The sequence below is a fragment of the Ursus arctos genome, unplaced genomic scaffold (assembly GCF_023065955.2).
Source record: "Ursus arctos isolate Adak ecotype North America unplaced genomic scaffold, UrsArc2.0 scaffold_26, whole genome shotgun sequence".
Classification (NCBI taxonomy): Eukaryota; Metazoa; Chordata; class Mammalia; order Carnivora; family Ursidae; genus Ursus; species Ursus arctos.
The window spans coordinates 37,219,848-37,232,839 of NW_026622941.1; the positions used below are offsets into that span (position 1 = coordinate 37,219,848).

The following is a 12,992-nucleotide window of genomic DNA, read 5'->3' on the forward strand; positions in this document are numbered from 1 at the left end:
ATATGGTTCTTGTCCTTTCTTTTATTAATATGGTGTATCACACTGATTGATTTGCAGATGCTGAACCACCCCCCGTGGCCCAGGGATAAATCCCACTTGGTTGTGGTGAATAATCCTTTTAATGTACTGTTGGATCCTGTTGGCTAGTATCTTGGTGAGAATTTTGGCATCCATGTTCATCAGGGATACTGGTCTGTAGTTCTTTTTGGTGGGGTCTTTGTCTGGTTTTGGGATCAAGGTAATGCTTCCATTTCTATTTTTTGAAACAGCTTCAGAAGAAGTATTCATTCTTCTTTAAATGTTTGGTAAAATTCCACTGGGAGGCCATCTGGCCTTGGACTCTTGTTAGTTGGGAGATTTTTGATTCCTGCTTCAATTTCTTTGCTGGTTATGGATCTGTTCAGGTTTTCCATTTCATCCTGTTTCAGTTTTGGTAGTTTATATGTTTCTAGGAATGCATCCATTTCCTCCAGATTGCCTGATTTGTTGGCGTATAATTGCTCATAATATTCTCTTATAAATTGCTTGTATTTCTGCAGTGTTCGTTGTGAGCACTCCCCTTTCATTCATGATTTTATTTATTTGGGTCTTTTTTCTTTTTGACAAGTCTGGCGAGGGGGTCATTGATCTTACTAATTCTCTCAAACAACCAGCTCCTAGTTTTGTTGACCTGTTCTACTATTTTTTTTTAATTTCTATATCATTGATTTCCGTTCTAATCTATATTATCTCTCTTCTCCTGCTGGATGTCGGCTTTATTTGCTGCTCTTGTTCCAGCTCCTTTAGGTGTAAGGTTAGGTTGTGTATTTAAGACTTTTCTTGTTTCTTGAGAAAGTCCTGTATTGCTATATACTACCCTACGACCCAAAAATTACCCTACTGAGTATTTAACCCAAAGATACAAATGTAGTGAACAGAAGGGGCACCTGCACCCCAATGTTTATAGCAGCAATGTCCACAATAGCCAAACTATGGAAAGAGCCCAGATGTCCATCAATAGATGAATGGATAAAGAAGATGTGGTATATATATACACAACGTAACACTACTCAGCCATCAAAAAGAATGAAATCTTGCCACTTGCAACCACATGGATGGAACTAGAGGGTATTATGCTAAGTGAAATAAGTCAGTCAGAGAAAGACAAATACCATATGATTTCACTCATATGTGGAATTTAAGAAATGAAACAGATAAACAGAGAGTAAGGGAAGGAAAAATAAAGTAAGATGAAAACAGAGAGGGAGGCAAACCATAAGAGACTCTTCACTATGGGAAACAAAACGAGGGCTCCTGGAGGGGAGGGGGGAGGGGGATGGGGTAACTGGGTGATGGGCATTTAGGAGGGGAGCACTTGGTGTTACACACAACTGATGAATCACTAAGTTCTACCTCTGAAACTAGTAATACATATTATGTTAATTACATTGAATTTAAAGAAAAAATTTTAAAAACCCCAAAGCTTAAAATTTATACTCAAAATCTTCAAAAAAGATCTTTGGGAGGTGGGGAATAATAAAAGTGGCCTTTGGTAGTGAGAAGCCTAGGAGCCAGTAAGCAATCTCAAATTAAAGGTGTTTTCTCTCTTTTTCTTCAAGACTCATGGCTTAACCAAATGCAAGTGGTCGCAGCTCTGCTAGCACGCTGTATCACCACTTCCTCTCCACGCACTTCCCTGACTTCCCTGACTTCTGCCAAACACTCTCAGCTCTGTATCTGGAAAGTGACTTTGTCTATAACCTTGAAATACGCCCCCCTCCTCGGCCCTTTACTGCCAACAACCTGAACAACCCCCTCCCGTCCTCATCGCCCCCCTGAAACCACGCTCGACTGGCAAATTCTGGCTCTACCATTTGGGAGCTGTTGACCCCAGGCAAGTAGGTTAACTTCTCTTTGCCTCAGTTTCTGACTCTGTAAACTGGAGATGAAGAATACCCACCTCACACAGTCATTGTCAAGATTCCACGCTCAGGTCCGCGGCCAGCACCTGCAACAGTGCCCGGCTCCTTGCAACTACTGCTGCCATTTCGTCATCAAGGCAAGCGGCCCTTTCTCAGTTCTCATTGTCTCCAACTGCTTCCACAGCAGGCAGGGAATACTGCTTCCTGACCTCCCCCGGCTTGCAAAAAGCCGGGCCTCTAGGCCCTCTCTGCCAGCGCCCTTCCTTCTCCCGCCTGCAGTGTAGGGGTCGCTCCTTCCAGCACACACTCCAGATTCTTTTCTTTTTAAAGTTGCAAGCCTGGAGTGTCAGGTTTCATCCCACAAAGGCATCTTTCAGATTTTTTCCCCAGTCTTTTTCATTTTATAAAACGAGCATTCCCCTGCATTATGAAATAGGATCTCCCTCATAAATACTACTCGATAGTCATCGAGTCACTTAACATGTCACGTGTTTCTTCATCTGTAAGATGAGAAGGCTGGAGGGAGAGAGGATCTCTCAGGTTCCTTCCTGCTCAGAAAAATTTCCAAATTCTCTTTAGACGCCAGCTGCCCGCGGGACTTCTCCACGCGGATGTTCGCCATCGCCTCAAACTCACAGGCCTAGCTGGACACACCACTGACCTCACACATCAGCTTTGCCACTCCTGTTAAAGATAATGTCCGTTCTCCTCATCACTCAAGATTCCGAGCCTGGGTATCGCTTTAAAGCTGCTGAGTATCTAATCAGTCACCAGGCCCCATCAACATTCTTTCGTATGTCCCCTCCCTGCCCACAATCCTAACTCACTTTCCTCCATGCTACCTGCCAACCCTACCCTCTTCCCCTACAGAGGCAGGTTGCTCCTGAAAGTACATGTCTGGCACATTCCTCTTCTCTTCTTGCCAGTCATAATCTCCCAACGTCTACAGGATGAAGTCCAATCTCTGGAACCTGCCGACACAATCCCAGGATGCTCCTAACTCTCTTTCTCTCCGATGACATTCCTCCTGAACCTTCTACACCCTCAATGGATCTAGTCTTGCACAGCTCTCTGCTTTGTTCATACCATTCCTTTGGCCCTGAACATGCCCCCTCCCCTTCCCGTGAAGCCCATTCCTCCGTAAGCACATTTCTCTCAAAGCCCAGCTTGTTTGTGTTCATGCTTCTTTTTTTTTAATTTCAAACCAACCTTCTCTGTAATATTTTTCTCCAGTGACCAACCCATGATTGATTATTTACCTGTCATGAATTCTTTCAGCATTTTTGTATCGATTACCCATTAGCTTATTGGCTTACACAAAGGTTCTTATATATGTTAACAGTCTTCTTGTGTATTTATCGGCCTCCATAACTATAATTTCAACTCCTGGAAGACAGGGGTCATAGACCTCATAGCTCCCTAGCATATGGTAGAAGCAAATATGTTAACAATAGTAACGATGACTAGATTTAAAAAGCAAGCTGTGAGCATCTGTCTGCAGACAGTGTATTAGTGATCCTCACACTTTCTCAGGAAAACAAAATAGAAACGGGACGATAAAGGAGGCAACATGAATAGCCTCACCTCCCAGTTTTCATGAAGTCTGCCACTTAATTCCTTTTACATTTAATCTGGGCACGTGAGAATTATGTGGAAATACATTTAAAACCGTAAAGTACCATATAAATGGAAGGTATTTATCATGAACATCGCAATCACTATGCTTGGAAGGTTTAGGAATTCTTGGCATGATTTCTAAAGGTCCAGAGAAAGTGGACTTAATTAAAACAGTGGTTCTCTACTGTGGACAATTCTGGCAATGTCTGGAGACGTCTCGGTCACAAATGAGGAGATGCTGCAGACTTCTAGTGGAGAGAGGTGGGGGCATGCTGTGATATGTTATACAATATACAGGATGGCAGTCCACAACCGGTCACAAGAGTCCGCAACAGTTATCTGCCTGCAAGTGTCAGCAGTGCCAAGGGTGAGAAGCCCTGCGTTAAAGGAAGCTCACCAGGGGACAAGTACCAAATATTTCTACATGGGGCAGGGAGATGAGCCGTACCCCGACACCTGCACCCACTGCTCCAGAATTCCTCTTCTCTTCCAGCTCCTATATGACCTTTCAAACGTCTGTTATCAATATGTCCAGCCTATGATGTCTAGAAATTAACCTATCCGTATTCAGATGTTTTAAAATGACTCTGATTTCTCCAAGACAGAAAATACTGATAAACTCCAGAAGTTAACAAAGTCAATCTCTAACTTTGGGTATGGGATAAACTGCATATCACATTTTAAAAAAATCCCCTCGATGGTTAATGAAATGAGAACAGTGAGTGTATTTGAGCAGGGTGGCCACCACAGAACTAAAAATCTTCCTCATCAACTGGAAAGTCATAGATTTAAATAACTACTGAAAACAACCTGAAACAGTTAGGCCTTTGAGAAAATTCTTTCCTTGCACATGTATGTTTTTGCTCTAATGATGTTTTTGATCAGGAACTGCTGTTGAACTAAAAACACGGGATGGGATTTTCTTTGTTTTTAAGGCTTAGCTAAGCTATGACAGCTAGCTCCCGGCAAAATACTCAGGAAAGAACAGAAATAATGAGAATTTTAAAGCGTCACAAAGTGGTGCATGTAAAGAGGATCATTTATTTTTAAAAAATTACAAATATACCTTTGCATGAAAATAGAAAAAACATCACAGAACACACTCTACCCCAATATCAAATGATGTAATAATCCTCAGACAAGTTTTTCTTCCCTCTAGGCCTGTTTTCTCAGAATTTCTCAAATTCTGATTAACCCATGCCCTCTCAAAAATCTCCTCCAGTTTTAAAACCCTCTGAATTTATGATTCCATCGAGTGTTTCTTAATGGATCGCTTTCAAAGATAAGAAATGGGCTTGTGGACAAATCTTCTGAATAGGTGACCGAGGCTAGAAGTCCTCCGTTCTAGACATAGACAGAGGAATCACCTCGGGACTTAAAAAAAAAAAAAAATAATAACGAACACACAGCAGTTTCTGATTTAAATGGTCTAGGATGGGATCAAGCATGGATAGCTTAAATGCTCTGCAGGATTCAAATGTGCAGCAAGCAGTAAAGTCTACAGATAGGTGCAGACTAAGGGTTGCAAATGCAACCCCAGCCCAGGTGCGTGCGACAAACGAGCAAGGCAGACTGGGCATCAGGAACTGGAGAACACATATCCCACCAGGTTCAGTAGGAATAAGCCCAATCTTTCTATTTTTTAAAAAAAATGCCAGAAATTCAGATTTCAAGTGAGAATCTGATGTTTAAATATTGTCAACTGGGGTGCCTGGGTGGCACAGCGGTTAAGCATCTGCCTTCGGCTCAGGGCGTGATCCCCGCATTGTGGGATCGAGCCCCACATTAGGCTCTTCCGCTATGAGCCTGCTTCTTCCTCTCCCACTCCCCCTGCTTGTGTTCCCTCCCTCGCTGACTGTCTCTATCGCTGTTGAATAAAGAAATAAAATCTTTAAAAAAAAAAAAAAAAAATATATATATATATATATATATATATATATATATTGTCAACTAACTCCAAACAATTGTAAGAGAAAGTGTAGGTCACACAAAACGTACCCGCAGGCTTCATTTGGCTTTCTAGCACCAGTGTGCAGCCTCAAGTAAACGAGTTCCAGGAACCAGGACGCCTTTTTCCTCTGTGCTCTGTCCTGTCTCTCCTACTCAGAGCCTGTTCCTCCTGTACCTGGGTCAGGGCCTATCCCTCTCCCTTTCCTTTTCCTTTCCACTGTCTCTTTCTTTTCCAATCTTCTTCATCACTCCTGGAAACTGAGATCCACACATTAAATCTTCATGTAGCCCTGGCTGTATCACTGGACAGGACTGGATGCCTGGGAAAATTGAAGTTGTAAATTGTAACCTAAGGCTGTTGGCTCCATGATGTCAACGACGGGCTGGGTTAGTCAAATCAGGGGAAAAGTCAGTCAAGCGCACAATTCTGCATAACTTAGACTTCATCAAACAACATATGGAGGTCTTCATTTAAATTCTGACTTTGTTTTGTTTGCTTTAAAATCTAAGCCACTGGGATTAGAATCATCCTGGGTGTTTTTAAAAATATTCTCAAATCTGGGCTCCACCCCATGCCAACCAAATCTGAGGTCTGGAAATGGAGTCCGGGCACTGGTAGCTTTTAAAAGACCCCAAGTGGGGGGCGCCTGGGTGGCTCAGTCGATTGAGTGTCCGGCTCATGTTTTCGGCTCAGGTCGTGATCTCAAGGCTCATGGGATCTGGGCTTAGTGGGGAGCCTGCTTGGAATCTCTCCCTCTGTCCCCTGCCCCACCACCCCACTTGCTCCTTCGTGCTCTCATTCTCTCTCTCTCTAATAAATAAATAAATCTTTAAAAAAATAAATAAAAAATAAAAATAAAAGACGCCAAGTGGGCCTAATGTAAAGACAGAGCTGAGAATCACTAATCTAAACTCGTCCCCTAAACCTGCAGAGTAGCAGCACATTTAACTCAGATAATTATCATCTTAAGTACTTCTTTTAACCCTTTCAAGGGTTTCCTCAGCTCTGTTCGCATTGTATCTTCACAACTCTGTGAGTTAGGCAGCGTGGACACTATTTATTAGCATTAGACAGATGAGAAAACGAGGCATAAAAATGTTAAAAGATTTGCACAAGTGCACCCAGCTAATTATTGGCAAAGACACATTATAACTGTACCTGAGGCGGAGTTCCTTGATTGTAAGCCTCGTTCTTGAAAAGTTTCCCCAAAACACAGGGCCTTCCTGATCGCTGAATCCCTTTACTGTTATTAAGGAACCCTAACACCTAGGTGGGCACTAGAAAACCAATGACTACAATGTGATCAAATTTCAGAAGTTAAGTGTAACTGTTTTCAAAAGACGTGGTTTAGGGTCAGTGGTCCAAGGTGTCTTTTTCTGAAGTCTGTGATGCGATTCTGAAAGCGCTGACTTCTACACACAGCCTTCCCCCACCCCCACACCACCTTTCATAGTTTCCATTAAGATATTATTTTCAGAAAAGTATTTTAAATGATTAAATATGCACAGAATATCAGAGGTAAGGGGAACTTTACTGATCAACTTTCCCACCACCTCTGATAGATGAGAAACCTGAAGTCCCTTTTAATTCAATATACAAGGAGTGTTACCATGGTACCAAGCGCTTCACACCCAGCATCTTAACTGAATCTTCAGGATAACTCAGTAAGACAGGTACCACCACCACCACCATCACCATTATCTTCATTCCCATTCAAGATATGAAAAAACAAAGACGGGTTCTGGGTGGCTCCACTGGTCGAGCAGCCGACTCTTGATTTTGGCTCACGCATGATTTCAGGGTCGTGAGATCAACCCCATGTCCGGTTCCACACTCAGCAGGAAGTCTGCTTGAGGATTCTCTCTCCCTCCCCCTCTGCCCTTCCCCCTCCATCCTTCCCCTCTGCCCCTCTCTCCCAGCTCACCCTCTCAAATAAATAAATAAAATCTGTTAAAAACAAAACAAAAACATTAAGGTTTAGAGAGGCTACACAATTTGCCCAGTGTCCCTGGGCTGGTAAGTCGGAACCCAGTATTTACTTTTGACTCAAAATCTGTGGCCTCCTCACCCTGCCTTCTATCACCAGAAGTAACAAAAGCACAAAAAGTAAAAAACAAATCCTCATGAAAATGCTAAGAGATGATCAGTGAACACTGATTTGAAAGGGGAGAAAAAGAGGCATTTGGGCTAGGCCTTCACAAATACACAGGATTACAGTAGGCATTCCAGTCCAGAATCAACACCCATACGGAAGCAGAAAAGCCACAGGGAGAGCACAGGGTGAACTGTGAGAAAGACGGAGAGAGACAAGGCATCAGACCATGGAGAGTCCTGAGTGCCCAGCTAAAAAATGGAGACTTGAATTTTAGGTCACGGGAACCCCCTGAAGGTTTTCAGAAGCAACGCCACTAAAAAATGAAAACTGAAGTTTAGAAATACAGATCCCATGCAAGTGTGGAGACTGAATTAGGGGAGCGGGGCTTGGTACCCGAGGAAAGGAACTAGAAAGCTGTTCCACCTCATGAATTCCTGCTTCCCCTTCACCATGTGTTGTGCTTGCGTGAAGCACTGGCTTCTTTAGGGCACCTCCACGTCTGTATCCCAACACATGACTTGCACTGCCATGTCTAGGACAGGTGACAGGGACCTGAACTTGGGCAGTGGGAACGGAGATGAGAAGACAGGTTTGAGAGGCATTTGCCAGGGCCTGGTAACTGCTCAGAAGTGGGGAGAGGGTAAGAAGGAAAGAGAAGCAGAGTAAAGAAACCTCTCACATCTTCACTTGGGAGAAAGGGCAACGAATAATGAGATACAGAAAGGAAGGGGTGGTCAACAGCAGAATGAAGAAGTGAATGAGATGGCTAAGGTCTCAATCTGAGAGGCATTTATTAAGCCGCAACTCTGTGCTGGCTATTAGTGGAACTATAATGAGTAAGATGGGTTTTTTAACTCAAGTTATCACCCAGAGGGAGAAAAATACAACACTAGAACAGCCAGATGCCTGACCTCCTCCTCTCTGGACAAACGTCACCCTCCCACACAGGCCCTGCTAGAGGGTCATCTATTTCAAGTGCCCTCCCCCATCACATGATCCTGTTTTATTTCTCCCTTATGCAAATACCTGAAATTCATTATATGTGCATTTATTGTCTGTTTCCCCCAGGAGAGGGGAAACTCCACAGAAGCACGAACTTTATCTAGTTACATATAGTAAGTCCTCAGTAGGAAATATTTATTGAATATTTGGGGGGAGGGGAAGGGGAGTGAATAAACTTCACCAACGTTTTAAGACCTCAAACCAAACTAGGCAAGTTTCCTAAATATTCCTAAAAGGTGACATGCTGAGAACTGAAGCGACTCAGAAGAGTAAAGCCATTTTGAGGTTGGGGCGGAAGCACAATCCAGGATCCGTGCCTCATCCCGCCTGTTCCGCATAGATTTCAGGAGTGCCCGCCCGGTGTGAGATGTTTCAACAATGAGGCCAGCCAGCCACCTAGCTCAGGTTTTATTTCCGTTGTCCTTCTGACGTCAGAAAAAGCACGAGTTGCAGCACAGTTTCTTCTATCAAGGTGACAAATTACAGCCTTGCTGTTCCCTGCAGTCTGCAAACCATAGCCTTATTCTCTCCTCCCCGATATTAAAAAAATTAGCTCCACTGCAGAGATGTCAAACCCCCTTCACATACAAATAAATGCCGTTTCTTAGCGCTGGGGTCTTTTTCACTCTTAACTACGTACATCACCATGGAACGTTCGTCTGAGAAAGTACGTGATCCTGGCGGCAGTAAGGCTTCCACGGGAGAAACAGTGCTATAAAAAACTGGGTCCGCGCCGCAGAGCGAGACACAAAGGACTCTCAATTGTAGCACCACCTTCCCAAGCCGGAGACAGCCTGTGAAAGGCATCCCGAAACGCGGTGAGGCTGTGACCGCGAAATTCCTTTTGCCGCCATATGCTCTCGTACATCCTCCGATTACAGTTCACCCTAAACCCAGGGGCGGGCGACTCCGCAGGGAAGCGGCGCCCAGCAGCCCCGTAACCGGTGGGGTCCCAGTGGGTGCTGAGGAGCCAGACGCTCAGGGAGGTGGATTATGGGGAGTGGGGGGCGCCCCAGGGCGCGCACTGGGGCGAAGGAGCGCTTTCCTCCCGGCACCCGCGGCGAGTTCAAAGGCCTTTTGTGGCCACGTTTAGGGACGCGAGCGAGGCGCCGGGGACCGGAGGAGGGAAGGGGAGAGGAGGCAAGGCCAGTCCGCGCCCGGGCCCCGGGCGAGCGGTGGCCTTTTGTTCGCCAGCTCCCGCGGAATCCAGCTCTCAGAACAGCACTTCTCTTTCTCCCCTTCTTCATGTTGGAAAGCACCTCTTCAGGGCGGGAAAGGACAGTGAATCACCGCCAGCTTCCCTAAGTAATCGTCCCCCCGCATCCTCCTACTCTAGGCTACTGAGAGAGGGGGCAGAGCTCGAGGAAGGGGCTGCAAACGTGCTCCTGTTTACTAGCGCTCGGCGGCTCGGCTCCCTCGCGGCGCCCAGTCCCCCCCAGCCCCAGCCGGCCGCACGCACACCCCCGGGGGCATCACATACTCTCCTCTGGGCCCTGCGGACTCAGGAAATCCCCCCCAAATGTCCAGGATTGGAACACTCCTCGGATATGCAGTAGCGCCCTCCCGTCCGCTCCACTCTCCTTCCAGACCCGCGTGGTCCCTGACCCTAGTATCGTTTAACCAGATCGCGTGCCACACTCTTCCGCTATGAAAACAGACCCAAAAAGTAAGCCACAGCCCACGCGAAGGTGAAATTGGGGCCCCTGCACCCCCTTACGCTGCCGCGTGTGATCGGAAGAACAGAGGATCTGGACTTTTCCTACAAGCAAAATCCGAACGCAGCCGGCAGAACCGCGCACTCCTTCCTTCCACGCCCGCATGGGTGACTTGTACGTTACCGCCTCCTCCCGCATCCAAAACATCCCTTTCCTCCCTGCCGCCGCTCCCCCGGCTCCCCCTGAAAAAGCAAAATTGCCTTACCCTGGGCAATAAAGGGAAAAGCGGCAAAAGGAGACCAGGTGTCCGCCCTTCCGGGATTCCCCCGGCCCTGTGATGTCCTTTGTGTCAAGGTCTGGCTGCCTCGGCGGGGAAAAGGTGGCCTCCGTCAGCGAGGGCTGGGCGGGGAGGACTGGAGCTCAGTGGCGGATTTCCGAGTTAGGTGAAGGGCGGAGGTTCCCAGCGACCTTCAGGCAGAGCGGCGTGGCCGCCCCAGCCCGCGCTCTCTGGCTCTCCTCCTCCTTTCGCGGCCGATTGCATCAGAATCTCCCCCCACCGCCAACCCCCACCCACACTCTGCTCGCCAGTCTTGCACTTACATCCACACACTCTGGCACGGAGGGTCTCGAATCGCAGTCATTCTCCTACTGGGGGGCGCGTCGCCTTTGCGCATCCATGGCTCGTGATGGTTTAAAGGGGAAAGTCAGGCCATTCCTCCGCGTCCCGCGTCCCGCGCGCCGTCGCCTCCCTCCCGCGCGCCCGCTCTTTAACCAAAGCTGCTTGTCACTGAGCGGTGCCCGTCACATGGTGTCTCTGCTGGCGGCCGCGCCTCGCGACTTCCCTCTTGCCGCTCTCAGAGGATGCAGCGACCGCGGCTGGCGGAGATTGAGCATCGGGGAAGGGGCGAGGGAGGGGTTGCGGGGCGTGCGTGTGCTGGGCGCACTGACGGTGGCACTGGGAGCGGAGGCGGCGCGCAGCCTGGACACCTGCCCCACGCCCTCTTGGGGACCCGGCAGCGGGCCCAGAACCCCGCTGTGGTGGCGGCTGGAGACCCTGAGCGCTTAGGGGTGGAAGTGGGAGCGACTAAGAGGGCGCCGGCGGAAGAGAGGGGGGCTGTGCGCTGGCGCCGCATTTCGGGGTACGCCAGAGCGCGGATGGGCCGAGGGAGCCAGGGGAGTTGCATTGTGGGAAGGGCGCGGCGTGAGGATGGCCGCGGGAGTGGCTGGTCCGCGCAGCCCAGCGGACAGCTGGCAGTGTCTGGAGCTGCGGGCGGCGATGGAGCGCTGTGTTGGCTCCGGGGACCGCTCCGAGAAGGCCCGGGTTGGTGGGGGAAGGGAGGGGGCGTGTTGCGCAGTGGCTGCGGGAGCGGGGCGCACGGGCACCTTTGGAAACCCTTTGTCCCTACCCCGCAGTGGGAGGCGCCTCGCCTCTTCCGGATCCAGCACACCCGCAGACCTCGCCAGCCTTCCCCGACCTGTGCGGCGGCGCTCTGTTTGGGGCACTGCGTGTGATGCGACCCGATAGATGTGCGGAGCTCGGAGTGCGCACCTGTCTGGGCGCGAAGGGGCGCTCCAGATCCGGGGGCCGCGGGGAGCCAGGGAACAGGATGCAGGGGACTGGGCAACCGGGCCCGTTTCCCTTTCTTTTGCTTCCTCTTTGTTTCAGGCATAGACCCTTTTAACTGGGCACTTCCTTGCAGGGGAGTTGTGTTTCCTTAAAATGGCGTCAGGAAATCCCACCTGCGCCGCCGCCAATTAGACTGTCATTATAGAGCGAATTTGCGGGGTGGAAACTCGAGCTCTTTAGTGACAGGAACCGTTCAGTCTCCGTGTTCCATCAAAACAGGAAAGGGAAGGTGAATCATAACTCAAAAATTAATCTACCTGAAGCGTTTCAAGCGGGCAGACTGAATGGAGTAGCCATCGCTTTTTTTTTTTTTTTTTTTTTTTTTTTAAACCACCGCTGGAAAAGTGAGAGGCCAACCAGATTTCAAACCCCGGACAACTAAAATCCTTTTTGCTTTCAAATGGCAGTAAATGGTTTTCATTAGTTTAGCAATGGCTTCCTGAGAACCCTACTTAGAAAGCACCTGCTTGAATAAACTTGAGAAATTGAAAATTCAGTACAAACAGGAGGGGGCGAAATGATGGTGGCTCACCTCGGACAGACCTGCGTTCAAATTCTGCCTCTGACACTGTTGCCCTACCTGCTTCACTTCTGTCCCAGTTCTGTGTTCCCAACTCGCAAAACAGAGGGTTAATTGTACCCACATCATAGTAATATTCTACAGGTCTCCAAAAAGTTGGTTCTTTCCCCCCTTCCTTCCTACAGGAAGCTAATATAGTATGGAGTTAATTAATTTTAAGTAATTTTAAGTAGTGTGCACCTTGCCTGACACAATAATTCTGATAAATAAGGAAAGCAATCTAAGAGACACCTGGGTGGCTCAGTTGGGTACCGGTCTACCTTCAGCTCAGGTCATGATCCCAGGGTCCTGGGACCAAGCCCAACATGGGGCTCCTTGCGCAGCAGGGAGTCTGCTGCTCCCTCTGCCTCTCCCTTCCTGCTTGTGCGCGCTCTCTCTCTAACAAATAAATAAATAAAATCTTAAAAAAAAAAAAAAAAAAGGAAAGAAACCCGAACACGCAAGGTAGGTAAACTGAGCGCAGTTCCAAAGGCTGCTAAAATCTTTACCTCATTAGGCAGAATGTATATTCACCAATAGTTGTTTGGAGAGCATCTGATCTCAAGCTCATCCTTTGATTAACTT

General features: G+C 47.8%; 1 protein-coding gene across 8 annotated transcripts in view; it reads right to left on the minus strand.

Moving 5' to 3' along the window:
- Positions 1–11,309, minus strand: part of SLC38A1 (solute carrier family 38 member 1) — a 66,716-nt gene extending 55,407 nt beyond the window's left edge. For 2 of the 8 annotated variants that reach the window (XM_048216922.2, XM_048216924.2), the window contains exon 1: positions 10,487–11,309. The gene's annotated coding sequence lies outside the window, so the exon portion shown is untranslated. The remainder of the gene's footprint in view (positions 1–10,486) is intronic. The other 6 variants (XM_026502040.4, XM_048216921.2, XR_008961589.1 and 3 more) reach the window with 5 other exon arrangements.
- Between the last annotated feature and the right edge of the window lie 1,683 nt (positions 11,310–12,992).